The 27567-nt window shown below is 41.8% G+C and overlaps 1 protein-coding gene across 4 annotated transcripts in view; it reads right to left on the reverse strand.

Moving 5' to 3' along the window:
• DAB1 (DAB adaptor protein 1) overlaps nucleotides 1-27567 on the reverse strand; it is a 573658-nt gene that overhangs the window by 537420 nt on the left and 8671 nt on the right. The window contains exons 5-6 of one of the 4 annotated variants that reach the window (XM_083510312.1): nucleotides 26363-26794; nucleotides 15296-15850 (exon numbers count right to left, since the gene is read on the reverse strand). The gene's annotated coding sequence lies outside the window, so the exon portion shown is untranslated. Of the gene's footprint in view, nucleotides 1-15295; nucleotides 15851-26362; nucleotides 26795-27567 lie in introns of those variants that run through there. The other 3 variants (XM_083510306.1, XM_083510307.1, XM_083510308.1) reach the window with 3 other exon arrangements.

Consider the following 27567-nt stretch of genomic DNA (forward strand, 5'->3'; position numbering starts at 1 on the left):
CTTCTCCAGTCTTCAGAGAGTAGCCATAAGTGGGGAGGCAGAAAAAGTTCTTCCTTTCCTTCCACTCTGCAGTTTTAATCTGAAATCTTAGGCGCAGTACTGCATGCAGAACTCAGAAACTGCTTGCACTAAAGAAATTCCCTGTCTCAGAATGTGCCTAGAACAATGGGAGTTTCAAACACTGGACAACCCCTTTGTAATTTCATGGAATATTTGGCATTTTGTAGACACATGTCAGCAAACCAGGCATGGGTGAAGTGGTGTGTATTGTATGTTATGCAGCAGCTCTGTTGCATCGAAAACAACAAAAAGTCTTGTGCAGTAGGTTAGTGGTGAATTTTGAAGTACAGGCACTCATTATGACAGCCCGCTTAGCTATATCCCCAAGAAGAAGAATCCATAGGTATGCCTTGAAAGAGTCACACAGCAGTAGCACCTAACATAATGCCCATTTTATTAAGATCTGCTTGACTGTAATTGTATGCAGTTTTCTTAAAGTACTTAAGATTGCTTAATTCTGATTGCATGGATTCAGCTTGTAAAGCACATTGAGCAAAAGATCTTTAGGCACCTAAAATGCAGTAGGGCACGCCTCTCTGTGTGTAAACCTAGGAGGGGGGATAAAATGCGGTATCATGGAAGGGGACATCCAGCTGGTTTTGATTTCACTTGTAGAAACCGATGGTCAAAATATTCCTGAAGAACACCGAGTTCGGCTGCATCCAGTATGTGCATTAAAAGAGAAAACAGGGGTGTTCGGGTTCAATAATTTCTGTTCAACCCTGCTTGGTGTTACATGGGTTTGAAATTTCCCTGTTGGCAGCTGATCAATTGAACCGAAGAAATTAAAATGGTAAAACATGATATTGGCATTCTCTAGTGTCCTATAACTCAGGAAATGGTTTGCCTTAACCAACTTGCTCAGGCCTTGAATGATAGCAATGCAGCTATTGCATTGTTCTGCCAGTTTAAATCTATCCCAGAGTAACCATGACTGAAAGCTGTATCACCTGTGAAATGAATTTGGCTTTCATAATTCCTAAGTGGAAGCCTGCATGATACTCACTGGAACAAACCACTTTGGTTACACATGAAGAGGCAAGGCATGGGAAGAACACTCCAAATACTTCAGAAAGTAATAACATAAAGGAGAGGTCAATAGGGCTGAGCCAAAATGGGTATGGGTGTTTCATAAGGATTTTCTCTCCAGGCAGCAAAAGGCAATTAACTTGTTTCATGGATACCTGCTTTCACAAAGTGCTGAACATTTTGAGCCAACACATATTTAAGAGGCTTGCAAAACACATATGCATACAAACATACATACATATAAACACACCAGACATTCAGGCAATGGTGAGCTCACTTCACTGCAATCTTCTCTGTCGTCCCAGTTCCAGCAGCAATTTTTGTTTGAAAAAATGACCTGCTTCATAATGCCAGTTCTAGGTCTTACTGACAAATTTTGTCAGTAAGCAATGTAAAATTTTTGAACTTATAAGACAAAATATATAACTTGTCCCCAAGATCAGACCATAGTGGAAGACTGGAAAATGTTCAATCTAACACCAATTATTCAAAAGGGATCCATTCGGATCCTGGAAACTACAGGCCAGTTTTGTTCTGGGAAAACTCATGAAACGCATTGTTAAAGATAGAATTATCCAGCATATAGAAGAACAACCCTTGCTGAAGCAGAACCAGCATGGCTTCTGCAAGAGCAAGTCCTGGCTTTTAGGGTTCTTTGAGAATGTAGACAAGTACATAGATAGAAGTGACTGGGTTGGAATTGTGTACAATGTATATTGTTATTGTTATTATTATTATGCACTCATCACTTATTACAAAAATGTTTCGAAGTTACTTACAACATATTTAAAATACCAACCAATTCACCAACCATTTAAAAACCAGATACATAGAATAAGCATATAGTTTAAAAATAAAAATAATAAATCTAAAGGTCTGTTTAGGTCTACATCTGATAAATGTTTACTTAGCTTTTGATAAAATATTTCACCAAAGGCTCCTAAGTAAGATTAAAAGTCATGAACTAAGAGGGTAGATCCTCTTATGGATCAGTAACCAGTTAAGGAAGCAGAGAGTTCATATTCTGCAGTGGAGGGACATAGAAAGTAGAGTCCCCCTAGGACCGGTACTAGGAATTGTGCTTTTTAATTTGTTCATAAAAGTTCGAGACTTAAGGTTGAGGCAGTGAGGTAGCCAAGTTTGCTCATGATACCAAATTGTCCGTGGTGTTTAAAACAAAAATAGATTCTGAAGAGCTCCAATGGTCAGGAAAATGGAAAATGCAATTCAATGTGATGCACACTACAACAACGACAACAAAATTCCACATACACGTTCATGGGTCTGAACTGGCAGCAACTAGCCAGAAATAGGGCTTTGGTGTTGTAGCGGACAGCTGAATCAGAATGTTGACCCTGTGTGTAGCAGCTATGGAAAAGGTAGATTCCATGTTAGGATAATTGGGAGAGGGTGTGAAAATAAAACTGCCAATATCTCAATGCCATTAAACAAATCTATGGTATATGACAGCACTGGGACTGCACTTGGCTCATCTACTCCAGCATCTTGTTCTCACAGTGGTCATGCAGCAGGACTCTTCTTGGGTATTTTAATTGTAACTGATGCTCACATTTGTGATAATTAAATGCCAAGAAGGCTTAATACTGCTGTTTATTGGTGTTTTAGTATGGTGGTACTATTTCAATTCACTGGCTTCTTTGAACTTTTGTTTTGTTGTATGCATTGTTCTTGTAAGCTCTGTTGATTTTCCTTAAATTGAAAACAGGGACATAAATAATAAAGTAGCTATGTTTTTAGAAGCTTCCCCCAGAGCCGCTTTTGTGTGCTGAAAAGATGTTATCTTTGGAAAACATTCAGCTCTGTCCTAAAATGAGGATATTTCAGAATGCAGTACTAACACGGTGTGTAAAGTCAGGTCCACCGTCTTAAGCATATAGGACATGAAGGAACCTGCAAGAGTTTTAACAATATGCAGGGTGATCCCAACATCACCAAACTGTTGTAATCAGGGGTGGGCAGGGCTGAGATCAGCTGGGAGATAGCTGAGTTATCTGACTCCCAATTGATACAACAATAAAATGCTGCTTCTTGAATTGAAGAATGCTAACCAGTGGTGGGTTTTTATGTGAAAGGTCTGTGAACACAGTTGTTTTGCTATTGAAAAATAATCCCTAGTTAAGAATCTGCTAATGGGGAGCCTGCTATTTTAATTCTGTGGTTTTTTTGTACTTGGCTACATCTTGGGGTTCTAGTAAGTAACAAAGCAGATCCAATAAGCCTCAAGTCTACACCTGGAATAGTCCATATGTCAAGGCTTGGGTTGTGCTAGAAGGTGGGGTTATTAAGTACCCAAACATGTTGCACCAAAAGGTTGCTCGGAAATAAATCCCACTATGATCAATAAGGCTTACTCCCAGGTTGGTGTGTATAGGATTGCAGTCTTAATATATTTAGCAAAATTAATGATTCTAGAAAGCCATGCCACACAAGAGAAGACAAAACAAATAATACCCACAGGATCAATGCGATAAGTGGGAAAGTTCACTCTGGCACATGATAAAGCCATTAATTTTGATATGAGCCTCACTTTTCCTGGATATTGAAGTCACAATAAAAAAAGTCACAACACTTAAGATTACCATGGAACAACCTATAAATGCCTCTGAAAATCCCCTTGGCCTCAAGAAAAAAAAGCTTTTCCCTCCACCATACTTCTTATTGTACAAGAGGGAAATTAATTCCAGGGCAAAGAGACATTTTAGTTTGTCCCATGATAGTCTGGACCAGGTCTTTCCATGCAGGTTCAGGTGGAACACGCTGCTCATTGAGGTCATACCAGCACGAACACTAAAAAGCCTTTCTGTTTCTCTAGGTTTTCCCAGAAATCCAAGTTTACTTCATAGAATCATAGAGTCAGAAGGGACCCCATTGGGCATCTAGTCCAACCCCCTGCAATGCAGGAATTTGTGAGCAGCTCTGGGATTTTTTTTTTTTAAAGAATTGTGCTATTTGTTCTATTTGCTTTTATTCTTACTGTATGGTATTATTTTAATGTTTCAGTGGTTAATAAATCCCTCGCATGATAAATAAATCTGTCCCTCCCCATTGAAGTAGTTATCTTGTGAGTGAGAATGGGGGGGGGGGGTACAGACGAGTCTTACAATGGTACCTTGGGTTAAGTACTTAATTCGTTCCGGAGGTCCGTTCTTAACCTGAAACTGTTCTTAACCTGAAGCACCACTTTAGCTAATGGGGCCTCCCGCTGCCGCCATGCTGCCGGAGCACAATTTCTGTTCTCATCCTGAAGCAAAGTTCTTAACCCGAGGTACTATTTCTGGGTTAGCGGAGTCTGTAACCTGAAGCATATGTAACCTGAAGCGTATGTAACCTGAGGTACCACTGTATTTACACACACACACACACACACACACACACACACGAACATCAATTTCACTTCAAACAAAATGCCTGTTGATACAGCTTTGATTCCAACAGCCTTTAAAACATGGACTCCCAAAAGTTATAAATTATCAGGCATCAGTCACTCCTACATGCTATCTGTCGATATATTGTTCCTCAGTCATCAGAGGAGCTTCTAACTCTCCTCATCTGAGTTGTTAATATTTTGATGTAATTCTGCTTCTCTTTAACTTGCTTTTTTGCCTTTTCTTTTCACAAATTGTCTTCATAGGGCCAAAAGTTGGTATAAAAACATTTTAATAAATAAAGGTTGAGTGTCTGAGATTGTTCTGCTGTTCTCACAACACAATAAGGTCATTTGAAGTTCCATCTTGCTGCAGAATGAGCTTCCCTTGTGCCTGGAGCAAGCTATTCAGTTTTCATGCAAGTGGGAAGGAAGCCAAGTCAGCAAAGAAATTACTGAGCCAAGCATAGCAAAAGGAGATAGCAGTTCACACAGCACACATAAACTATGGCCACCAATTTAGATGGTTTAACAGGGAGGGCATTAGTCAAATTCATAGAGAATAAGGCTATCAGTGGCTACTAGCAATATACTACCCTCAGGGTCAGAATGTTAGCCTCTGGGTCACAACAGCAGGAGAGGGCTTTTGCTTATGAGTTCCTCATAAGCAACTGCTTGGCTCTGATGAAACTGAAGAAGAAACCAAAACTCATAGGCTACTGCTGCGAAGGGCTCACTCCTGTCCAATGGAAGAGTGTACCAGTGCTTTAACGAGGATGCTGATGGTTGGCTTCTGGAAGCCTTCACTGTATAATATACTGTATTTTTCTGTATATAAGACTAGGTTTTTTTCCTAAAAAATAATGTCTAGAATTTGGGGGCGTCTTATACACAGGGGCCATCTGCCCCCATCTTCTTAAATCTGAGTCTCCCAAAATAGGGGTCGTCTTATAGGCAGAAAAATGCAGTACTTTTAAAAGCCTTGCCTGCTAATGAACTCTTTAGCCTAAGTTTCTGATCTAACCTCTGTAATTAAAATTAGGATAAGCTGAGTAGCTATAATTAGATTAACAAGTTGTTGTGTGCCTTGGTTTTTAAAAAAAACAACCCAGGGTTAGTCACAATATCTTTCTTTGGTTAATACCAATAAAATGTTATATTTCCAAAGTGAACAGAGGTTGTGTCTCCCCTATGCACACACTTTCCTCACACTGTTCAGCAGTGAGAATCCAAATGCAGCTCTCTCCCACTCTCCACTGCTTTTTCAGCATTCCTTAAACATAATCTGCTTCAGCAGCTGGCAAAAAAACACTTTAAAAATATTTATTTGTAACAAAATTCACTCTGTTTTTTGCTGACTTCACCATCCTCTTGCAAACACTCTCACTGAGGCAGTAAATTTGCATTCTGAATATCCCAAATAAGTATTCCCTCGAAAAGACGTATTACTCAAAGTGAAGCATACAAGTGCACAAACTAAAAAGCATTAGGACACAACCGCCACTTAAGAATCAGAATGATTGGCATGAAGTATCTAGAATAGCTTGAATAGGTTCCTAACCTTTTCACTTTCCCTTCTCTTGTCCCTTTTCTGTTTGTTCTGATTAGCTTTGCCTTGGGTGTCTAGTAGAGATAGCACCAAGAAAATTGCATCATTACTAAATGTTCTCCTGCCATGGAGTGGTGCCAGAAGACTCACCTCCTTCAAAATGAGAACAAGTTCACTGCATTCTATTCATCAACCAACAAAGGCTATTTGAAGCTTTAAAGCCTGTACATAAAGGGCAACCATAACCCTAAGCCAGCCCAATAAAATAATGAACACACGTCTCCAATGTATGGCATTTGGTTCTAGAACACTGGAAAAGGCCGAATCCTCATGGAAATTTAAACAGTTGTACCAGACTAATTGGTTTAATTAGACATTTGAAGGATTGGCTGACCAGCTGGGAAACAGGTGGAGAAGGCTTGAAACAGAACAATATAGCCCCTATTTCCTAACCAATGACACCAGTCATCATCAGTTTCTTTGCCATTTTCTTTGGTGCCACCTCATCACTCTCTCTATACTTCCTCTCTCCCTCCATATCTTTTTCTATTCACTCAACCATCACAATCACCTTGCAATTTTCCAGTCATTAACAGAGGCAGAACTGACTGCTCACCATGTGTCCTGATCCCACAACCAGCAATGACGAAGACATTAAGTCAGAGGCTGCAAAGTCACTGGCTAAGGAGCCAGACTCTGAACCAAATGCAGGTGACAAGGGGCACTAAACCCAAAGCTGGCAGGCAGGAGCCCCATGGATAAGATCCCACAGCACTAGGGTCCATAGCAGCAGCAGGGTGAAGCTCATGGCACCCTTTCCTTAGACCTGAGTGCTGGTCTACCTACATCACTGGCTGAATTGTGTGAGGAGGGTATCAGACAGGAAGCAAGAGAACATAGATGTCCTCATTCATTCTCAGAGTGTGATCTGAGGTGAGTTAACAAGTGACTGGCTCAATGTCACCCAATGAGATTCCTGGTCTCCCAGGCCCTAGTCTAATCATTACACCACAAAAGTAAATATATGTGCATGGCTATTGATATCAAACAGATGTCTGCAGCAACTCTAAAATGTTGGGCTCCAAAGTAAAATTTCTAAGGGCATGCTTATTTTCTCCTTTACCAACAATTATGAATGCAGTTACACGCCTAGTCCATTTGATTTTTTTTCCCTTTTGCCCTTTTTTAAGTTATTGCAATAACTGAATATAAGAAAATTTTACATTTCCACTTGCTACAGCATTAAAGCTTCATCTGCCTACAAATGCATTAGTACTAAATTATTGCTTTATTGTATCCAACTGAAGTCAAACTACAAACCAAGTTGCCTGGTATATGGTTAGCTTTCAGGATAAATACAGTGGAACAAGACACACAAACTAAACTCTGAGATCACTTGCTTTAACATTTGGAAAAAAGAATGGAATAATATATTCACCCACATTCTGGACATCTGTTAGTAGATCCTAATTTATTTACTGCCTCACCCTGTGCTACTAACAAGATACCCTTAAGTGACCAAAAAAGGAATTGAATAAATACACTCATGATTTCCTATTAGAGTGCAATCTATTATCTGAAGTATACTGTAGCTACTTGGTTCCACTGAAATCAATAGAAAATTCCAAGGAAATGTGGTCAGGATTAGGGTGTTCACTATTCTCTGCATACGAGGCTTATTTGGAAACTCTGGATTTAACTGCTTTCTTATGGATCCTCAATCCCATTGACTATTTTAAAGCTGCACATAAAATCTGCTTTCTAATGAGGATATGAAATCACATATGCAGATAGATAAACAGCCCATGGTAAGCACAACTCTTTACTGAGATCAAGCAATTCTTTACCGGCAACAAGGAAAATGTTAACACTGGTCATCAAACAAGCAGCAGGGGGAGGATTTGTGTCATGTAAAATGATGCACAGATCATCTCTCATTCTTAAACACAGCATCTTCTCTCAGTTTGAAACAAGTTTTTCTTGTCAAGATATCCCTGCATTACACAAATGTAAGTCAGTCAATGCACAAATATCAACGACAGTTAACCCAGAACCACTGTTATTATACACTTGAAATTATATATTACCCATGCCCATAAATTGTGTGCATGCAAAAACCTCATCTAGAATCCCCTTTATGCCATAGTGTTAAAGTAATTATCTGTTTATATATGTATATCAGTGCAGCTTATTCTGGTGTAAAAACTAAAAGACATGGCATATGAGAGCAATAGTCCTCTCCCATTGTTGTGCCCCAGTGACTGGTATTCAAAGGTAGGGATGTTATAGAATTCTAACAAAATCAAAAATGGGAAAGGAAATTGCCAATGTTTACTTATTTAACCCATGATCGTGCTGGAGGAGACTCTTGAGAGTCCCATGGACTGCAAGAAGATCAAACCTATCCATTCTTAAGGAAATAAGCCCTGGGTGCTCACTGGAAGGACAGATCCTGAAGCTGAGGCTCCAATACTTTGGCCACCTCATGAGAAGAGAAGACTCCCTGGAAAAGACCCTGATGTTGGGCACAAGGAGAAGGGGATGACAGAGGAGGAGATGGTTGGACAATGTTCTCGAAGCTACGAACATGAGTTTGACCAAACTGCGGGAGGCAGTGAAAGACAGGAGTGCCTGGCGTGCTCTGGTCCATGGGGTTACGAAGAGTCGGACACGACTAAATGACTAAACAACAATCAATCCAGTGAATACAATCAGTATTTGCTGTAGTTGTTTCTTTCAGCCTGCAATATGTAATTGATTACATTCCACCACAACAACCCAATTTCCATTGTGTTTCCTTTGCATCAAAATTAATTGGGTGGAATAATAAAATCACAACATAATTTAGGCTATTTTTTGCAAGTTATGAAAGCTACATAAGTTATGTAATTTTGTCACAGTGGACAGAGGGACAAATAACATAGTTTTTGGTGGAAGTTGAGCTGCAGTGTAATGGAAACAGCACTGCATTGTGAAGAATACAGGGTGGAACAGAAAATGATGCCTTCTTACATCCCAAAACATAATGCTACTGCTAGATGTGGCTATCCTCCACAACTGATTCCTGTCTAGCTAGTAGCCACAAAGGACACTAGGACTATCCCAGTAACCACAGTCAGTATACATAAGTTACTTGCAGTCAAGTTGGGGAGGGGGTTGCCAGTTTCAAGTTGTGAGGCAGCACCACCATGAAATCACATCCCCAGCCTCCGTTGGGTGCCATGTTAGAAATAAAATGGGAACTTTCACACGTGAGGCATATATTGATTTGATGTCCTCTCACTCCACATGCCAGCAATGAGGAACTTGTGGCATTCCAGGCATTGTTTTGATAATCTATTAATCTCCTTCTACACAAGGTACTATACTATAATGAACAGCAAAAAAACCACCCACAAAAACCCCAGCCATTACATTTTGAATTAAATTAAAGCAATGCAGAATAGACACTCGAATTATTTGACTCCCATCCTTCCTGGCCATCAGCTATGCTTGCTAGGGCTGATGGGAGTTAGAGTCCACCAACATGTGAAAGTCTGCAGGCTGCCTATTCCTTTCATTTGTTATTGTCTGGTTGTTGTACATGTGGAAGAAAAAGTGGAGGAGTGGCATTGGCAACAGAAATAAATATGTGGCCAGTGCACAGTTCACATTTGCTGTACAAACCCAATTGATGCTGAAGCCACTCTAAGCCTCATGTGTGAATTTCCAACTCCACAGCAGCAAAAGCCAACCTTAGGAGCTGCTCACAGGACCACATCAGCAAATTTTGGGCAGAAGTCCTGCATATATTGCTGTAAAATGTGCATCCCAAAAGATGGCTATGGCTTTAGATACACTGCCATAAATGCTCCAATACAGCAAATAAAAAAATAACAACTCAGTCTTCTACATAGCCATGAAACAAAAAGGAAATGAAATATAAAATATGTAAAGCAATGTGAGTGGTTGGATTTCCTTTCAGATAAGTAGGGCAGGATGTGGAAAGCCCTGAGCACACACTGAAGCATGCCATGTATGTGTCAAGAGAGCCACAGACCCTTAGGCTGAAATGCACACTGATCAAAGTAATCTACTCTGAAGGAAAGCAAAGCACTCATTTAATCCTTAATTCAATCTCTCACAGAAAATGCTAAACCCATTTCTGACTATTAGTTCCCCATGCTAATCTTCCAACAATTTTTTCCCTTGAAGACGTAAAAAAAAAAAAACAACCCAAAAAACCCATAGCTAAAAATATTAATCAATATTTAACCCAGCCAGGGCACCAACTTGGATTATTCCATTATTTTCCCCACAATTCCTTTTGGCAACAATTGAATTACGTTCACTTCATTTTCTTTCATAACAAAAGAATTTAGCTCTTGTGATACGACTTTGGATTTAGCTATTCTACCATGGTGAAGATTTGTTAGGATAAGCATTCCTTATGATAAGCATTCCCCATATTCACAATTCCCACAGCCTGTCCCTTACAAACAAAAGTACTTATATGATTGCCCCATAAGGTATCAAAAGAATCCTTGCCTTTTAAACAGCTTAGAAACCATTATTCAACTTTAAAAGGAGGACACCAAGCCTGTCTAATCACATCTGCAACACAAAAGTAGACAGTTTGCACCACACATGTCCCATGTCTAAATTGGGTACTTTGTCCCATTCCACAGTGGAATGATTCAGGGCCACACTCAATGAGTTGTTTAGGTTGGCTGGTGTTGGTTTTTTGTTTACAAAATTGCTACTGCAGGATTTGGGGGGATGACCCAGATTTAGAGCACAGCATGGGGAAGAAGAGTTAATCCCTTGCTATTGGGGGCTGCTAATCCAGGACAAAACCTCCCCTTAGTGCAAGTGCAACTTCTCCTGTGACCAATTGGGTTTGTATGTATAGAATCTGGATCAGAATCATAGCAGAGGCAAAGAGTTAAATCTCTTTTCTTTCCTCACTCCCCCTATTGTGGTCTTCATCTGGACCAGGTGCTTCTGCAGCTACTAATTCATAAACAAAGCTAAGCATGCAAAGGCCAAAGCGTCATGGCTAGTTGGCTCCTCAAAATATATCCTGTATCAGTGAAGTTACATGGACATATACTTTAGATCACCTAGATGGACCAATGGTCTCAGTAGAAGGCTGTGTCTTTTATTCCTATATCCTTTCCTACATTTCCTCTCAAATTCTGTTCTATCCAGTTAGCACTGTGCATCTCCCACCCTGACGCCCACTTCAGATGTTATCTAAGTGGCCCGGTTGTCCTTGGTACAAGGAGATGTTTTGGTACCATTCCACATATCAACCGCACCACTTAATCCTCCCTTTTTCTCAGTCTATTTTCTGAGCCTCTTCAATGGCAAAATGCAATATCCAAAATGGTTCCTGCTGCACATTTTGAGCATGAATGGTAGCCATTATGTGTACTTTGTACATGGGTGGGACCTACAGAAAGCCTGGCTGACACTTTCAGTATTCTTCATCATTTGAAAACTATGGTAAACAAGACACATGGCCTGCCTTAGCTGTCAAGCAGGAATTCATGTTGTATGTGGTCAAAACTCTGGAGCTTGATTGGTGGCCTTCTTCAAATTGGCAGGGGAGGGGATGTCTGCTCCACAAGAGTTAGCAACACAAGAAACTTCCTCCTATCTGGTTACACTGCCCCTTCAATACAGTATTTTTTTTAGTTATTGATTTTTAAAAAATATTTCAGAGCCAAGAGGAACAAAGCAGATGCAATTTGTCCATGCACAGTAAACCAATCTGCCAAGCAAACCTTTTTAGTATCGTAGTTAGTGCTAAACCTAGATTTGAAACTATGGGCAAGCTTAGAAACAGTACTTTTTAGCCAGCTATACCTAGCAGCTAGAATGGTGATTGGGAGTGGCCGCCGAGACCACATAACACCGGTCTTGAAAGATCTACATTGGCTCCCAGTACGTTTCCAAGCACAATTCAAAGTGTTGGTGCTGACCTTTAAAGCCCTAAATGGCCTCGGTCCAGTATACCTGAAGGAGCGTCTCCACTCCCCAGCATTCTGCCCGGACACTGTGATCCAGCATCCTTTGAATTTTGTGGCAAAGGATTTCTGGCAGTTCCCTCACTGCGAGAAGCCAAGTTACAGGGAACCAGGCAGAGGGCCTTCTTGATAGTGGCACCCGCCCTGTGGAACACCCTCCCACCAGATCTCAAAGAGAAGAACAACTTCCAGACTTTTAGAAGACATCTAAAGGCAGCCCTGTTTAGGAAACCTTTTAATGTTTAACAGACCACTGTGTTTTAATACTTTGTTGGAAGCCACCCAGCGTGGCTGGGAAAACCCAGCCAGATGGGCAGGGTATAAACAAATTAATAATAATAATAATGAAAATGAAAATGTAAAATCAAACATTACTATAGATCCCCAGACACAAAAACCCACACACAATTCAAAATTGTCCTAATAATGCCAATATAACTCTGCCTGACTACCAGGTCAAAGGTAGTGTTACATTGGCTCATTCGCTTGCCCGTTCCTTTCTGTCCAGAATTTTGAACTCTGCTTGGCAGACGCTCTCCACAGTGTCCAGCACAGGTCATCTTTCCCATCATTGTCTGACATTTTTTAAGCAGAGATACTTCAACTTGGGACCTTCTGTACCCAAGGCATGTTTCACACAACTGAACTTTGACAGGTCTTAGATCACCTTTTCCAGTGATATTAATTCTTTGCAAAAGGTATATCCAAAGGGTTGGTGTGGACTTATCTTTGCAATCAACACTGTGCCCAAAATTTCCATGTCAAGTGTAATGCAGAATTAGCCCTGCTTCCTGGTATCTGCAAGATGGATATCGTCCCCAACCTTCTGAAATCATGACATGCATCTGTTTTTGAATAATGCATTTGAAAAACACTGTAACAGTATTTTCTTTTTTTTCAAAGACTGAAGACTAGAATTCAGAACTGCAAAACAAGTCACTTCATCTGTGCTAGTCATCAATAGGAATCGCCTGGTGTATATAGTTAAAGGTCTGGAGCTCAAAGACTAGCCTTAAGCATCAAACCATCAAAGGGTTAAGGGGTTGACATGTGAATAGAGAAGAGCTTTGCATTTGGAATCTGTTCCTTTGCCTCTCAAGAATGAAATTGTGGATTTGGTGTCAGACAACTGTCATATATATTGCTGCCTCTTCACTGACTGAATTGAATTTGATGTCTCAATGCAATCATGTACAATTTAAAAATAAGAGGATATTTCAGAACAAGCCTTAATATCTTAGAAATTGCCAGCTCAGTAATCCTTCAGGAATATCTTCTTCCTTTCATCCCGACTTTCCCTTTGTACTTATTGTTATTTAGTCCTTTTTCATATATTCGGGGGAGATATGGTAGCAAACTGTTCAGCTAAGAGTAATGTTCAGCATGCACCCACTCTCCTCATCAAAGGACTACAGAAACGAGACCTCCACTCAAATAAATATACACAAATCAAGGAGGATGCTATCCTTAGGATTCATTTGAAAAACCAGATGACCTGTTGCCAAAATTATGTATAGGTATTTGAAGTATGCTAGATAGGTTACATTTACGTTTGCCCCTGGTAAATGTAAGAAACTTTAAAGAAACAGAAACCATCAATTTAGCCTAGATTGTTTAAATCCATTGCTATTATTTTCTAGAGAATTACTTAAGTCTACTGAAGATGAGGCATGAGGGGGCTATTTGCTCCAAGGACCTTTTTAATATGGCTGTATTGTAATGCTGCAGTGCCAGAACCTCTGTAGCAATAAAGAGGAATTCCTCTCTGAACACAACTTAGGAACCACCATTCTATGTGTCCTCTTTTAATAATGCATTTATTTAACAATATTGGTAAAAATAATGGTTCTCATCAGATGTAACACTTTAGCCTCATCTCCTTTGGTGCTGCAGGATTTTAAACACACACACAAGCATACATGCACCCATAAAGCAACCACACACACAAAATTACAAACAGAATATATAAACGAGTAAGATACTTGGTGACCAATAGTCCCTTTGGCCTCTTTCCCTATTTTTTGCTTCAGAAAGTACTGGTAAAATATGTTTTACTGCTGCTATTGAAGATGTGAAACCCTTGGGGTATATCTATAGTTGATGCACTTTGATGCTTGTTAGAAAAGCCACTGAACAGAATATATGTACTAAGGCAGAGCTTTAATATCTGGGTGTATACCGTAGTACATTGCCAGTCAAATCCCCACACGCCCATACCTAATTATTTTCTTACAAGGTTATGCCTAATTGGCCACTAGCCTAATTGATTAATCATCTGCATTTTGGAGAGACATCGAGAAGCAGTGTGAAGGGCAGGAAAATATTTATTCAGGTACAAATGTTAAAACCAATCAGAGATGTCTAGTAACACACACACACACACACACACACACGAGAGAGAGAGAGAGAGAGAGAGAGAGAGAGAGAGAGAAGCTTGACAGGGGAAGGGGGACCTAACAGTGTAAAATCAGGAAGTCAATAACTCCATGCATTTTCTGTACCATTTTCAGAAAGGTGACCAGAATGTTAAGTAAGTTGCTTTGGGTCAGACATGCAGGAGTTAAAGGATCCCAAGCTTGTATGGGGGAAAGATCCCACCAGACACACTCTGGATTCACATCTCCACATTTGCATAATAAAATGTACCTTTCCCTGTGATTTAGCCCTTGTGGCAAAGGCAAAGGATAAATGCCATGCTGTCAGACTCCAGTCCCTTCCCTGGAATCTCTGCCTTTGCGTAGAACTTACTCCAGTCACATACAGCTAGGCTGACAACGGCAGGTTTTGGACAGTCTTGAGAGTGAAAAGGCAAAAAACATGAACTTCAACTGAAATCAAGGGCTATCTATGCAATCCCACAACACCCTTCCAGCCCCACCTCTGCAAAAAAAGGAGAAAAGTTAATAGGAATCCTCGACCAATTCTCAATGCCACTTGTACCCCGCAGGATACTGCATGCCTGGTACATATTGCAAAGCCTCTTTGAGGCATTTCTGCATTTTTTCATCCCATCACCAGCAGCGTAGATGAGCCCCGATCATTTCCAAATTGCTAATCATAACCATCCTAAAGGGATTGTATCAAGAAAAGGCAGAAGAGGCTAATTTAAAAAGAGGGTTGTACAGGTACATGAGCCAAGGATGCCAAACAGCAACATGACATTTAATCAAAACCACAAACTCGACAAAAATCATCTTTCCCCCTCAGCCCTTTACTTATTTCATCTTCAAAGCAATCAGAGGAATATAACTTCTCTCCTACCTTCAGACAGGGTTGCTTCCTCATCTGCCCCCCTACACATCCTCTTGTTGCAGGGGGGAAATGCTCCCCCTGGTCTTCTGTTCCTAAAACAATATGGACAGTTCTTTATTTTCTTCTGGGAGATAACCCCTGTGTGTATGTATATATATCAGTCAGTCTGCATGCAGTAGAATCCGTAGATCCTGAAAGCAGAAGCACTCAGAAACGGGTATCCTAGTGAGAAAATCCTCAGCAGTTTCAGTTCAGTGAGAGCATCTCCTTCTCAGCAGCAGAAGCAACAGCAGCAAAGGCAGTGCTTCTGGTACTCTGCAGGCCACATCGTTCATACCTTATACATCACTACCACATTCCTTCTAATAGGAGAGCACAATACAGCGTCTCATCGCCGGCTGCCCCTGAGCTTTCGCTGTGCAGTTGCATTTCTGCATCTGAACTGTTCTTAATCATTCCTGCAGTCTCCATCTCATCAGCAGGCTATTTGTGTCTCAGCAGGAGTAGCAAAACAAGCATGTCATCACCTGGAGGTTAGGCTCACCCTGCTCATTAGGTCTGCCTCTAAAAAAAGAGAGAGAAAGAAATCTTTGTGCATGGGAAAAGAGCAAACAGGCTCAGTGAAATCCATTCTCCACACCGGGGCAAATTCTGCACACACATTATTCCCACAGTGCCGGTTGATAAAGGAATGTCAGAAGAAGGGCTTAAAAGATCTGTTTTGAAAAACTCCAGATCTTTGTGGCAGGCTTCTCATATGGGGGGGGGGGGAGGTAGAAGAGCTCTCTAGACACACAAAAAATATGTTTATTGGTGCACAGAAATCTGTTTATTGAAACCAATGTATTGCAATATCTTCTGTGCGGCACTCTGTGGTCTAGATGTACTGCTTGTCATGTAGTTGATTTAGGAAAATAAAAAACTGGGTTGCAGAGATATGAGTTGAATTAACCCCATGGAGGCTTCAAACCTTCGTGCCTGCTATGCTCCTGATCAGAAACACACAATAACACACACACACACACACACACACACACACACACACACAGCCTGTGATTTCTAGCAAGACGAAATCTCCATTTGGCACCAGTGGACACTTTCCTCCCATCCTGAATTGCAGGTGTGAAGGACCCTGGATCTGATTGGGACTGTGATGGGATCAACAGGTTAGCCCACAAACAGGCTACAGTCCCAATCTAGCTTGAACCCGACACCCACAGCTGCCAGCTATTTGTCAACAACAACAACAACAACAGGGGTGGGCGGGACTACATGAAGCATGTCATGCACAGCCAAGTCTCAGGCTTTGAGGCCAAAGATGAAGGAACTAGAAACATCACACAATCAGAACTGTGCAAGGGGAAAGGGTGTGTGGGTGTGTTTCTAGCTGCCTTTGCCCTTTCTCTGGAGGACGAAGGTCTGCAGTGAGGAAATTGCTATACTAATCATATGGGGTTTTAAATCGCAAAAGAAACCAACAGCAGACTGCACACTGTAGACCTCCTTGTCCAACATATAGAGCTTTGTGGGAACAGGCAGCCAGAATGCAAAGGAGGAGACATGACAGAGGGGGTAAGCACACCTCCACTTTCACCCTTACTGCATAAGGACAAGAAAGACTGAATATGGCCTAAGAAGGAAATACAGTGGTACCTCAGGTTAAGTACTTAATTCGTTCCGGAGGTCCGTTCTTAACCAGAAACTGTTCTTAACCTGAAGAACCACTTTAGCTAATGGGGCCTCCTGCTGCTGCCGCGCTGGCGGAGCACGATTTCTGTTCTTATCCTGAAGCAAAGTTCTTAATCTGAAGCACTATTTCTGGGTTAGCAGAGTCTGTAACCTGAAGCATATGTAACCTGAAGCGTATGTAACCCGAGGTACCACTGTATTCAAAACACTCCTGAAGGAGTTATTTGAAATATATTTGAGTCAATACACTCATTTCTGAGCACTTGGAAGTTTAACCTCCCCCCTTTTCCTGGATTTTGTGACATTTTCCCCTCTCCCTCTCCCCTGCCCTCCCCCACCCCACCCACCCCCACTGCTGCTACTCTTCCCCCTCCCCCTCTGTGCATCTGTTTACCAACTCTATTGTGTAAAGCAGATATAAGCAAACTTGTGACTCTCCATATGTTGCTGGACTTCCATCAGCCCCAGCCAGCATGGCCGGTGGTCAGGGATATATGAGAGTTGTAGTTCTGCAACATCCTGAGGGCCTCAGGCTCCCCACCTCTGGTGTATAAGCTGGGTTATGAATCTCAGTAAAAATATGCTTTTAGCAGTCAGAGCCAAACAGAAGTGAGGCTCAGTCACTGAATTTCCTTCTGGGATATTTGATTCCTGTCACCTCTTGCCACTTCCCTTTGTGCCTAAGTAGCATATCTGTGGACCGAGAACTCCCAGAAGTGCAAGCTGGATTTAGAAGAGGCAGAGGAACCAGAGACCAAATTGCAAACATGCGCTGGATTATGGAGAAAGCTAGAGAGTTCCAGAAAGACATCTACTTCTGCTTCATTGACTATGCAAAAGCCTTTGACTGTGTCGACCACAGAGAACTATGGCAAGTTCTTAAAGAAATGGGAGTGCCTGATCACCTCATCTGTCTCCTGAGAAATCTCTATGTGGGACAAGAAGCTACAGTTAGAACTGGATATGGAACAACTGATTGGTTCAAAATTGGGAAAGGAGTACAGCAAGGCTATATTCTGTCTCCCTGCTTATTTAACTTATATGCAGAATTCATCATGCGAAAGGCTGGGCTGGATGAATCCCAAGCCAGAATTAAGATTGCTGGAAGAAATATCAACAACCTCAGATATGCAGATGACACAACCTTGATGGCAGAAAGTGAGGAGGAATTAAAGAACCTTTTATTGAGGGTGAAAGTCACATGGAGTCACGAAGAGTCGGACACAACTAAACGACTAAACAACAAAGCATATCTGACTGAAAAACCAGAGAGAGAAATGAGTCACTTTGAATCACATGGTCTCTCCATTACAATCATATAATGATAATGCCTTATTTAGCTAGAGCTCAACACTGCTGTTAACTGAGAGAACCTAGTTGGGTGGGGAAGAGGTGCTAACTTGAATAAAATATTGGGGAGGGGGTGGCCCCACATAATTGATAACAAGATGCAGCACACACATACACACAATTTGAATGGCAGTGCCCATCAACTGGCAGGGTTGTCGCAAGGGACCTCAGCCCTTAGGGATTGGCTCCTGTGGTGGTGGGGAGGGGAGGGGAACAGAACAAGCAAGGCTGACCCAATGCATTTGAGGGTCTGAGGCAGAACAGAAACATGCTTCCCCTCCCCCACCCAGTCAAGTTACATAGTATCAGGCTAGTAAAGTTGCTTTAGCAACTGAGCCAGAAAATTTCACAACTTCCTCTCTGCTGTTTGGCAGTAACAGTACAATAATAAACACAACAAGTGATCTTTTTTTGCCCTTTTGTGACACACAAAATGAACTGCCAGCCTCAGGCCTCTGCCTCATAGGAAACAAGAAACAGAGTAACAGCAAAATGGAAGGAGGTGTTTCCCTCAGTGCTTCCTTCTTCAGACAGGACATTGCTGTAGGAAAAGGAAATGCCTTTTGAGCCCATACAAACAAAATTTCTGCCACACATTCTACCCAGTTCTGAGAGGAACTCCTTTCCATTGTGCCTTAGCATTTGCTCTCTCTTATTTCTGTCGTATTAGAACGACTGGAAAACTTACAGCTCCTCTTAGCCATTCTCCCCTCCGCAGACCCTGTTGTTTTACCCTTTACTCATTTGAGTAGCCAACAACTGAGCACAATGGACACATATACCATAAATCAAAGTGTCATACTGGAATGTTCCTGTTATGTATGCGGGCATTGTAGGCCGAAGCCAGGCTGTATGCATGACACTGCAGGCCTAGGCCTTGATGCCTCCTGGAGCTCAGGAGCTTTATCTGCATAACAAAAGACAGAGAGGATTCTCAAACCTCTAATGACATTTGCTGGTAGCTGGCAGGTAGCCATTCCCTGCTGCAATAGGGCCAGTGTTATGATTCGCTAGTCATGGCATAAAGTGACCTATCACAGGCAGGCAGGCATATTGCCCTGGGCCGGCTTAAGGTGTATATATATACTGGGCTGAGTTCCCCAGTTTGCCATTCTTGTTCCTAATATTCCAATAAATCATTTTTGAGCTAAATCTTGGTCTTGAGTCGTGCCTGAACCCACCCACATTTTAGTTCAATCACATGAGACTTTTAGCATGTGCAGAGGAGGCACTGACTCTCAATTCCATGCTCTGTCAAAAACCTTGGATCCCAAACACATGCTATCATTTGACTACCTGGACACATTGCATTGTTGGAAAAATGACACCCGCTTTGTTCACCCTTCCCTCAAGCTAGATGCATAGCCCAGAAGTCAATTTGTGTGCCTTTTAATAGCAAGGACACATGAAACCTGACCTCTCCTACTCCCCACCCACATGCTCACACACTGTAGTGGGGCCTCTTCAGTTTATCAGTTTGCCTCCAGAACAATGGTCTTACACTCCTGCATTGCCATTAGTCCAGGTGATGATAATGGAGGAAAGGGTGCCTTTAGTGAATATTCTCTCCTCCACTGATGTACATAATGGAATTTTACAAACATGTACTATGGGGCTGAGGAAGATATTGGGCCAGCTACAGGCTTGAGGGAACCTTCAACAGAGTGCCTTCTGAGAAGCACTTACAGAAATGCAGTTATCAGTCTATAGCTGATAGCAAGCTTTATGGGAAATTAAAATGGCATCTCCTAGAAACAACTATGAGCATATATAGATAAATAGCCCACAAGATGAGTCTCTTTTTTGGCCAATGGAGTGAGATATTTGGCTATACTACTTACACTTTTGAAGGGAAAAAATACTAGGCCATATGCAGCAGAGCACACAGAGGGATGAAATATGAGACTCCAGCAAGATTGGATGTCGTGTTGAGGTGGACCTCTGGAGCAGAACTCACAAGAGAGACAAAGCAGAACTGAGAAAGAAAGGGCATATAAACCTAGCATAGGAAAGTCAGTCTGGATATAGGACAAAATTAAGTAGAATGTCATGAACTGGCAGGACGATAGGGAGGCAGAAGAGGATCCCAGTGAGGGGTGTAGCCAGGACTGGGATACACTGAGGCAAGCTGGGGGTGGGGAAGGAGAGATTGGTGTAGGAAGTACTCACAACTTGATGGAGGAGGATGTGGGGATGGGGCAAGTCAGTGCACAGGAACTAAAGAAGCAGGACCCATTGCCAGATCCAGAGGGGCCCCTGTCTCCATAAACACAGCAAGCTCTGAGGTGTAGGAAGCAGCAGGAGGGACATTCTAGGAGGCTGAGGCTGGCAAGGGACTACAGGCCAGCCCACTAGCTGGCCAGGTGGGGCTCGTTAGCTCGGGGAGGAGAGGTATGATTCCTCAGCTGGAGCAGGCTCAGAACAGGTGATGGTAATATGCCTCATCAAGCCCAGCATCAGCAGAACTGAGGTGCTGTGTTTGCTCAACTGCCCATGTTGGTTGGCCCATGCCTTAAATATTCCAGGGTGCTCTTGGGGACTGTGTGTGTGCAGGACTGACTTTTTGGATCAGCTCCAGAGGTAGGAACCTGGCCTCACTGGACTTTAGATTTTGGACCTGTTAGCCTGCCAGACTGTGTGGTAGCATCTGCTATGTGATCATGAGATTCCAGTGGGACTTGCTGCCAGGTACCCTGTGGTTCATGACATAGAATGGGAGGTAGGAACTTTAACAGAAGCTCTGGGGGTCTTCTAGGGAGGCACCCAATTGGGGTCATAATCCAACTATTATCCATAAAGTCCAAGGCCTATTCCAGTATTTTTAGCCAGGCCAATAGATTATTGAATAGGAGAAAGGGACCAGGGTGGAGTTCTCCTTTCTCTGCTCTGTAGCTTTGACCATTCAACACAATAGGCACCAATGTGCCAACTGGATAACTTCAGTTCAAGTAGCATATTACATGTCCCAGGGCAGACTAACCATAATAGCCATAGCTGACCAAGAAACTATGGAATATCTGAGCTATGCTTTTGGGCCTGCATTCAATTTCGTGGTAGATTTCATGTAGAAAATGCTGCTCAAATCTCTGTGCAATCTCATATTTGCCATGGCCTTCAAATTGTGCTGTTAAAATGGAGAAACTCTGATAAAAGAATAATGCAATGTGTGGAATGTTTGATTAAAAAGAGGCAATGGAACTTTTTTCAATGTGTATTCAGTGTGATGAAGAACAGAAGGAGTAGAAGTTGAATTCTGTAAATAAATTTAACACAGTAAATAAAAATTATCTTGCAAATACAATTTGCTATTGTTTTTCTTTTCTGTTTAACTTACAAAGACCCATGTTAGTGTGGTATGGAAGAGAACTTAAGGCTTGGGTCGAAGCAAAATAAAAAAAAATCCTTCCAGTAGCACCTTATAGACCAACTAAGTTTGTTATTGGTACGTATGAGCTTTCGTGTGCATGCACACTTCTTCAGAGGCTTGGGTGTCACTACTCTTAAGAATTCTAGAAAGGATGATGCTGACATCCCAGACAATGGGGCTGCCAATTGTTGCAGGTGAAATGGTCCCTTAGGAACCAGTTCATAAGCTGGCAAACATAACCAATCCTTATGGAAATATTTGTACATATTGACTATGTGATCATGGCAATGGGTTGGATGCTGATTAAGGCTGCAGTCCTAATGCCTCTTACCTGGGAGTAAGTCTGATAGAATTCAATAGGAGTTTTCTCTGAGAAGACATGGCTAGGATTGCTCAGTAAGTAAGATGAAATCAATAGGACTTAAGGAAGTTGTGATAAATTTGTCTCATTGGTTTTAGTAGGATCTAAGGTCAACTAACTTAGTCTAGATCCAACTTATATTACCATGTCGTGTGTGTCTGTGTGTGTGCACGCGCACACACACACACGTGCAGAGCATTGTTAAGGGAGGTATTCTACATATAAGAGTAAACACAGAATAAGTTATTATATTTTGTCTATGTTATTAATAAAGAAATACAGTCTAATCAATGGTGTAGATAGATACAGTATGATCGCTGGTGTTATGCTGGTATTCTTAAGACAGCTCAGAAGGTAGATAAACTTAAAGCAGATTCCCACACACCTTGCATGTTCAATACAAGCTTGAGCAATAGTGGCACATAAGGAAATGCAGAGTGATAGCAGAAGCATCCTAGAGCTCACCAGAACAAGGGTGGGCAGGGGCCCCAGTCCCCAACCCAGAGCTCCCTGGCCTCATACCACCCACCCCATCTGTCATAGACTGGCTGGATGCAGAGGTGGCAAGCACCAGCTGGGGAACCCCCAGGGGAAGAAGGCTCAGAGCCGGGGGACTAGTGTTGGGGTGAGGATGAGTAATCAGAGGGAAAAGAGGTGGCATTCTGAACCCTGCAACATGAAGCCCCTGGAACCCCTCAAGTCTTGAACTGTTCAGAAATTTGGGTGATGTGCAACATAATGTAACTTCATATTGTAAGCTCCCTTAAGCATGGTTTTAATCAGGCATAGGCAAACTCGGACCTCCAGGTGTTTTGGGAATACAATTCCCAGCATTCCTGACCGCTGGTCCTGTTAGCTAGGGATCATGGGAGTTGTAGGCCCAAAAAATCTGGAGGGCTGCAGGTTGGGGATGCCTGGTTTTAACTATGGAAAGGTGGGAAACAAAAAAATGATGCATGTATGTAGATGTTTAAAATAAATACAGTAAAGCCCCAAGGAACCTAAAAGCTTGTTTTTACTAACCAATGACTATGCATTCTGTCACACTAATTAGAATTAGAACATTAACTTTATCTAAGCATAGACTAGAGTTATTTTGGTTATTCTGGTTGTGGAGGCCAGAAAGTAGAAGAGACGTACCTTTCATCTAGTGCAATGTTGCTTTAGATGTTTTTTTGCAGTGTGACCTGTGTTATCTGACACTGGATTTCTGCTCTTAAGGAACAAAGGATAAATAAAGCTGTCAAGTGCCTTATTGATTACATGTGATTAAGGTATACTTTGCTGCCCTTCTTGTCTTTTGTCTTTTCCATTCGGTTTCTTTTTGGTGCTTTTGGTTTGAATAGGGCAGTGACGGCTTTGCCCATGAGATACCATATCATGCTATCACATTTTTGGAAGATTTCTGTAAGTCTGTATTGCTAGAGTCAGGTGGACTTCCAATCCATCGCTTACTACTTCATTTTTAGAAAGAAAATAAACTATCAGTATATATATATATGGAAGTAACATGTTTCCTCCATTATTTCCAATCTGTTTCTTAAACCTGTTGAGCCACCCAAGACCAAAGCAATCTACCTACCCAGCACTAAATAATTTGCTGTAAGTTACAAGATCATACAGTAAAGTTTACTAAAGTGTGTGTACATCTACAGTGGTGCCTCGCAAGATGAAAATAATTCGTTCCGCGAGTCTTTTTGTCTTGCGATGTTTTTCGTCTTGCGAAGCATGGTCCGTCGCAACTGCGCCTCTTCAAGCGGCTTTAAGAAAAAAGCGCAAGACATTTTCGTCTTGTGAAGCAAGCCCATAGGGAAATTCGTCTAGCGAAGCAACGCAAAACCGAAAAACCCTTTCGTCTAGTGAGTTTTTCGTCTTGCGAGGCATTTGTCTTGCGGGGCACCACTGTACACACTGACATTCTGTTGGTTCATACAGAAGAGTGAACATCTATTTAATTGTTAGATCAGCACCTGCCGTTTTAAAAAGATACCAAGAGAAGTGAAGAATGGTGATGATCAAAGTGTGACTCCTGAATCAGATTTAGTTTCCTGTAAATTTTAAGCACTGAAGTACTGGGCGTGTACATGAGAGAGAGAGATACCTCACTATGCCTAGCTCTCTTGCTGTTTGCTCCACCCAGTCCTCGCTGTGTGAAATGTGAGTGCATGAGATAGTTTATATTGCAGGCCTGAAGACCACACACAAGGGAGCTCAAAGCAACCTCCTAATCTTGCTGTACCTCTGTAACCTCTAACAGTGCCTCTCTGAGCCTGTTGGGAGCTGCCCAGTGTCACAAACAGCTGGGCAGACAAAGGGGAGAAGCCTCAAGAGGAGATGCTGCTGCTGCTGCAGCAGAGCTGCAGTGCATGGCTGCGGTGATGAACTGATTACACTCCTCGCAAAGCAGGCCAACTCTGAAATGGAAATAAGCAAGAGGCGTCTTGCCTCATCCAGCAGCTAGGGTCAGCATCACTTCTAGACAAGGAAATGTGAGAGATGCATACTGACTGTTTTCTGCAAGTATTATACTGCTCTCCTCTGAAGCCCATTTCATTGCATCCGCGAAAAGGTGGTGGCTGTTAAGAGAACATTCAAGTATTTTGTTTATAAACTTCACATATCAGCATCCTTCCCCTTCCCCATCTCAGGTGCCCATCTGCAAAGGTGCTTTCATGCCTATGTTTTCAAATGTCAGTAGCTTATGCCCAAGTTCAGCAGTGAAATGCTTCACATCTCCACTTTCCTCACTGCCACTTCTACAGTAAACAAATCTGGTCTTCCTTGATTTGTCTCCCAGCAAAAAATGAAAGTGCTTGTTCACTGTTCCATATTCGCTTGCTTAGATTAAAGCAGTGTGGCTGACACCATTTTTGATAAGGACACACTACCCAGCTACTTCTGACAAGGGGGCAGAAGTAGTGACATTCTACTTCCAAGCCATTCACAATGATTTTCCAGCCAGCCTAAGGGACATAGCAGTAAACAAACTGCTGGATCTTACAGCAGAAAGTGAACTCTCAATTACCCCTGGTCAAGGGTAAACCTATAGCATTGAGAGCGCATTTAGTATTAGTTCAAACAATAATTCAGTACACACATCACACTTTTAAAGCACATTCAAAGCACGCACACACATGACAGTTTCCTAGAAACTTGTTAAAGATGCTGGGAATTGTAGCTCTGTTAGAAGTAAACTACAGTTCCCAGGCTTCTTGGGGGAGAGGAGAAATGTGCTATGAATGTGCTTTAAAGGTATAGCATGTATGTAGGCAAAGGATCAGTGGCAAAGGGTCAGTATGAATGTACCCTTTATTTTCTGAATACAAACCCATCTTATGGATGTTTCAGATGAAATGGGCCAGTGATGTTGTGTATTGTTTACAGAATTCTTATTTAGACAAAATGAGATACACATTTCTATCCTTTTAGTTGGGTACCTTGTAATGCCATCAGCACTATTAAGTCACATATTACAGCATGCTTCATTTATCATCAGTCACTGAAAGCATAATTTATTATTAATGGTGCTTCACATTGGTTGATCATCCACAGAAATATAGACCTGAAAAACTATTGTAACTTAAAAAAACCAACCTTTAAGTAAACCCATATAAAAAGTAATCCCATATAAAAGGGTGTTCTCCAAACCAATGAATCAGCTCCTTACATGACTCAGGATCTCAATATATTAAGGACCGCTTCTCCCCATACAAACTGGCCCAGACCCTGTGCTTGCCCTCCTCCTCTATCTCCCCACTCCCCAAGAGGTTGGGAGGGTGACAACACAAGAACAGGCTTTTTCCGTGGTGGTTTCCTGCCTGTGGAATGCTCTTTCCAGAGAAGCTTGCCTGGCACTCTCGTTACATGTCTTTAGACACCAGGCAAAAACATTCAGCCATGTGGGTGGGACTGTTGTTATGATTATTTAATGTTCTTAATTATGTTCTTAATGTTGTACACAGCCCTGAGAACTCTGGATGAAGGTTGGTATATAAATTGAATAAATAATAATACCAACATTTATTAATATAGTTATTGTTATTATATTTATAGCTGAACTTCCTCCCACTCAGACCATGACAGAGACATTTACTTGAGAGTAAGAAAGAATTTTTTGTTGACAGAGAGAATAATTACAGGCTCAGCAACAGCTAATGACTCACAAAAGCATCTCTATTGGGGCTAGGTGACAGGAAAGGCAAGGCTAGTCAGTTTGGGAGCTGCAGCCCAAGTTTAAAAAGTCCAAGATCAGTGCAAGAACTCCATGGAAGCAATGGAGATGTCCCAATAGGTTGGCATGCCCACTTACCAAGCTTTTTAAGTTAGAGGAAGGTGCGCTTATTCACAAGAGTCTTGTGCCTGGAGAGATTTCCAAACCTGCAGACATGCACTGCATCAGGGAAGACTGTGTCTGTTCCCACTGCCAGGAATTCTGCCAGGTCCTCGGTGAGCAGGTTGTCTCCTCCTCTTCTGACTACAGTTCCTCCAACCCTAGTGGTGGGCTGAGGCCCTCCCTCGATTCCATGGCTGCACTCCTCTTCCCAAGAGGGAAGAAAGAAAAGAGGAGACATGCATCCTCAGCTGGGGTAGCCATCTCCTAGAAGGGGAGAGCCTCTGTTCTCCAGCCTCAGCCCCCTGCCATGTCATCCTCCTCCTGCTCCTCTTCCTCCATCTCAACCAGCCACTCTGCTGCTGAGCCCAGTGATGTTTGGGACTCATAACAATAGTCCCTTCATGATCACTAGTCAAAAATAAAGAATTATCAGTATATACTTGCAGACTGCCACGTTGAGTGGTATAAACATATGCAAAACAAAACAGCATCAAAAGTCAGAGAAACCTCCAAGGGAGGTGAACTTCAATGCCAGACATAGAGTAAACAAATGGAATTATTTACAGTATAACATTATCATGTGAAATGATATTTTATTCATTATTTAATCACACACTGAGCCTGCCCCATTGATTGTACTAGGAGGTGTAGCCATTTTGTTTTGCCTTTAATCTGCAGTGTACATATGCAAATACTTTGGGTTTATTTAAAATTATTTGTATAGAGCCAGAATGTTAGCTGTCTCCACGGGACATTTTACCCAACACACCTTTACACTTTACAGAAGGGCAAGGATTTATAGGTTGCAAATATCATTTTGTAATGAAATGATCTAGCAGGCATGGGTGCGTTCCATCTGAATGTCCTCTTAATAGCAGGCAGGACTCCCTCCCACTTCCTTAGCTATACTGTACACAAATAAATCCATTTAAATAAGCTCAGTCCGTTCAGTGGCACGGCATACATTAATTCCTGCACAAACATTTACTGACCAGATCCGAGCTCAATGAGAAATGGAACAAAAAGCAAATAGAAAATTCACCAGCAAGGGTACTACAAAAACTTGCCACAAAAATAACCACAAAGAACCATTTAAATATCCAACCACTTGTATAACCATTCTGCTTATGTTGCAAGTTTTGTAAACAATAGCAAGATAGGCAGCGAGAAGGAAGACTTTG

Source organism: Podarcis liolepis, assembly GCF_965112155.1.
Source record: "Podarcis liolepis genome assembly, chromosome: 6".
Taxonomy (NCBI): domain Eukaryota; kingdom Metazoa; phylum Chordata; class Lepidosauria; order Squamata; family Lacertidae; genus Podarcis; species Podarcis liolepis.